Here is a 4,489-nt window from a genome sequence, read left to right as displayed (position 1 = left end):
TGGGCCCCTGCCTCCTTCCTTGGATGTGGTAGCCATTTCTCAGGCTCCTTCTCTGGAATCAAACCCTGATTCCCTGTCATCCATGGTCACCATGGTAGGCACGGCAACTACCATCGAAAGTTGATAGGGCAGACGTTTGAATGGGTCATCACCACCACAGGGGGCGTGCGATCAGCCCGAGGTTATCTAGAGTCACCAAAGCCACTGGCGCCCGCACCCCCGGCCCAGGTGGGGGGGAGCTGACCGTTGGTTTTGATCTGATAAATGCACACATCCCCACCTTGTCAGGGGTCAGCACCCGTAAGCATGTATTAGCTCTATAATTACCACAGTTATCCAAGTAGGAGAGGAGCAAGTGACCAAAGGAACCATAACTGATTTAATGAGCCATTTGCAGTTTCACTGTACCAGCCATGTGTACTTAGACATGCATGGCTTAATCTTTGAGATAAGCATATGCTACTGGCAGGATCGACCAGGTAGAGAGCGATGACAACAGAGTAGGCAGACGGGGAGGGAGGAACTGAGGGGGCTGCGGCACGTGGTGTGTGTGCCCGCAGTGGCTTGTCCCGGGCTGGGCGCCCCGGGAGCCTCCCCGCCGGGCGGGGGACCCGGATACACCAAGTGGCAGACGGAGGAACGGGACGGACGGCAGCGCCCACTGGACACCAACACGCAACACCGCCGACACCAGAGGGACACGCGGGCCAGGAAGGACTGGGGCGTGCTAGCCAGGTGAGAGGAGCAACATGCCCATGGCAGGGAGGCAGGGCCGGGCGGCCCCACGCAGGTGAAGGCGCCCGGGCGGTGCAGAAAGGATGGCGACGGGAAAAGGCAGATGGAGGCTGGCGAGGGGTGAAGGTGCCAGAAAGGTGGCAGGGCTAGAGGGCCACAGACCGCAGTGAGGGGGTGGAGTGGGGGTGGGGGTTGGGGAGGGCTGGGCATGGCCTGGCCACCAAAGGGCATTGCTCACGGGATCACACTGCCGGGGTGGCTCTTCTCCGTAAAGCACAAGGTGGTCCTGCGGCACACCCATCGCAACCGGAAACAGACGCCCTGGTGGCACCCGCCGCAGGGCACCTCGCGGGGATGGGACCCGCCGACATCGCCACAGCCGGCACACCTCGACCGTCCTTCTCTCCTCCCTCTTCGTAGACTGCGGCACCCACCCCGAGGGCTCGGGTGAGCCCCACCACACCAGACACTGGCACCCGGTCTGGAGACCTGTTGCCCGGGGTTCTCCCCACACCAGCCGGTGGGCAGCCAGCAAGCATGACACCCGCATAACGGCGAGGGCCGGGCTCGGTCCCAGGAGGTGGTTGGCACGGCTGGCCAACAAGGATGCTGCGACAGCAGCAGGACGGAGGCTCGAAAGGCCCCACACACGGCAAAAGGCACAAGAGGCCCAGGTGGGCGAAGCGCAGGGGAAAACGTGCGAGAGAGAACACACCCCCAGGTGCAACAACGGAGCCCACAAGGGAAGAGCACACGTGGGGTCCCACCGCCACACATGAGGGCAGTCCCATGGGGCGCATCCCCTGGGGATGCCAGCCGGCCCTTCAGCCAAGAACCCCCCAGAAAGCATCCCCCCGACATGCCCCAGAACCCACCTGTGGGGGGCCTGGCGCACGGGCGCGGGGAGGGGGCCATGGGGGCAAAGCACAGGAGCAACGGAGAGGGGCTCACGAGGAAAGTACTCATTGGGCCTGGCTGGTAGTTGCCTCCTGGGGGCAGCATATGGGATCCCACCACCACACACCTGCATGAGTGGTCCCGCGGAGACCCCTCGAGATGGGCCCGGCCGAAGCCTCGGAGGCACAGCCCCTTGAGCCTCCCGTGCACCGTGCCCCTGCCACAGAGTTCCCCGGCATGGCCTCACTGAGGCCCAAACCACAGCACTGCTTAGCCATGCCACGAAGGGAAGAGCACACGTGGGGTCCCACCGCCACACATGAGGGCAGTCCCATGGGGCGCATCCCCTGGGGATGCCAGCTGGCCCTTCAGCCAAGAACCCCCCAGAAAGCATCCCCCCCGACATGCCCCAGAACCCACCTGTGGGGGGCCTGGCGCACGGGCGCGGGGAGGGGGCCATGGGGGCAAAGCACAGGAGCAACGGAGAGGGGCTCACGAGGAAAGTACTCATTGGGCCTGGCTGGTAGTTGCCTCCTGGGGGCAGCATATGGGATCCCACCACCACACACCTGCATGAGTGGTCCCGCGGAGACCCCTCGAGATGGGCCCGGCCGAAGCCTCGGAGGCACAGCCCCTGAGCCTCCCGTGCACCCTGGCCCCGCCACAGAGTCCCCCGGCATGGCTTCACTGAGGCCCAAACTACAGCACTGCTTAGCCATGCCACATCTAACTCCGTCCATCCATCCGTCCGGCTCCACTCCTGCAGGAGCCATGACCGACTCATCTCTTTCCCCCACTGGGGAGCTCACATCCCGGGCGACACACCTTGGCCTACCCAGACAGCCCCACAGCACGACCACTGGGGCACGCCGTACCACCCCGCAGAGCCAGGATGGGGAGGGGGTGGTGGTGGGGAGAGGCAGGGAGCCAGACAATGCTCTCAGAGGGGGATGGGGAGACGGGTGCCCCCAACCGACTCATTCATTCTCCAGGCACGTGCTCGGCAAACCGCACGGGCAACACATGAGCACACAACCCCATCACCCGGACGCTGGCCCGAGGCCCGGAGGGACCGTCCCATGACTCGGGAGGGGGAGGCACGGGCCATGGTAGGTAAAGAGCGACTCTCGGCCACCACTGTGGGGGCAGGTGGACCCCTCTCCTCCCCAAGGGTGAGAGGAGAGGAAACTCTGCCCTACCAAACAGACCATGGTCACGTTAGGAAGGGGCGGCAGCTGGGGGGTTTAGCACCCCAAGGCGCCCCTCTTGGATCCCTAGAGAAGACATTCTCACCGAGGGTGGGTCATCTCCCACCTCAGCCGCCCATCCAACTGGGAGAGCCACGAGGGACACCCGGGAAGGGGGGGTCTGCAGTACACGGGCAAGAGTGGGTGTCACACCTTGAGTGTCCATGGTCTGAGGCTGGCATCCTCTCATCCAAAGGGGGCAACCCCCATTTCTCCCTGCCACCTCACAGACGAGGGCACCAGCGAGCGCCGGGCGGACACCTGGAACCGGCCCCACAAACACACCACGATCACAGCTCACACCACCGTGGCCTTCCTCCCCACTCAGGCGAGGAGGAAAAAAGAAAGCACACGATGAGCGCTTGCCATTCAGCCTCCCTCCGGGCGTGGAACCGGAGGAGGCGGTGGAACTTCACCCCGCACCCCACAGGCGGGGTTGGGGGGAGCCCAACCAACGCTTCTTACCGCCTCAACCCCCACCAACAGAACGAGGAACGAGCACTGCTTCTCGCCTCAGACCCGGCGGGAGGCACACACAGACCGGACAAGAATGGTGGTGACTGGGGGAGGAGTGACGAAGACAGGAGCGACCCCACCACTCGGCCTCGGGCATCTCAAAGGTGACCCAGAGCGCTCCAGAGACACCGGCAAAGGGCCGACAGAGATGCACTTGCGCGACTGGTGTGGCATGAGGCGCACAAGGTGGGACAGCGTCCCCTCCCTTGGTGCCGAGGGAGGGCCCGCTGGCGAGGCACAAGCCCACAAACGGGGGCATTGGCAAGTGAGGGATGTCCGCCAAGTCAGGGGACCATGGTCCCGCCAATGCCACGAGGCAGAGGGCAGGGGAGCGTGGTCGAGCTGAAAGATGCCGCACTCCTGCCTTCCAGGCACCACCAACAGGCGGGCAGGAGAAGCGAAGGGCCCTCGGACAGAGTGAGAAGAGCAGGCCCATTGGCCATGAATGTCCGCCCCTCCTCTGGTGCGGCTTAGGCCCGGCCCGGGAGAGTGTCGCCTCAGCACATCCATCATGCGAAAACAGCAGAGTGAGAAACGAGATGGACCGCAGCGGGGCTGGGTGGACCCGGGTGAGGACCACAATCAAAGAGCCTGCTTTGGCCTCTAACTGGGACACACCACCCTCCTGCGAGCAGAAAGAGGACGATCAGACGACCCCGCAGAAGGATGGTGCCTGACACGCAGAAACGAAACCCAGCGGGGTGCGGTCGTCACAGGGCCACCCTTGGGTGCACATGCGGCAGGGAGCACACACCAGGTAAAGGACCCGACGCCGCCTGCCCCCACTGCACACACCTCAGGTGCCAGAGACCGGAGGCGGCACACCAGGTCAGATTGCTTGGGCGGCCCCAGAGCCGGCACGTGGGCCCACAGCGGAACGGCTCAAGTGGGAAGCAGGGTCGGGCACGGGATCACACAGGAAAGCCCAGACAGCTGTGCACACACCCAGAGGCCGAAGAAAAGCGTGTCAGCACCTATCTGGTGAACTAAATCCCAAATCACAGGCCAAGGAAGGACTTCTCTGGAAAGCAGGGACGATCCACCAACCACGCCCGCTGCCTGCGCGGAATCTCCTCCCGTCCACCGGACTCCAA

The sequence above is a fragment of the Tupaia chinensis genome, unplaced genomic scaffold (genome assembly GCF_000334495.1).
Source record: "Tupaia chinensis unplaced genomic scaffold, TupChi_1.0 Scaffold144358_1, whole genome shotgun sequence".
In the NCBI taxonomy this organism is placed as follows: Eukaryota; Metazoa; Chordata; class Mammalia; order Scandentia; family Tupaiidae; genus Tupaia; species Tupaia belangeri.
This window is presented reverse-complemented; position numbering follows the sequence as displayed.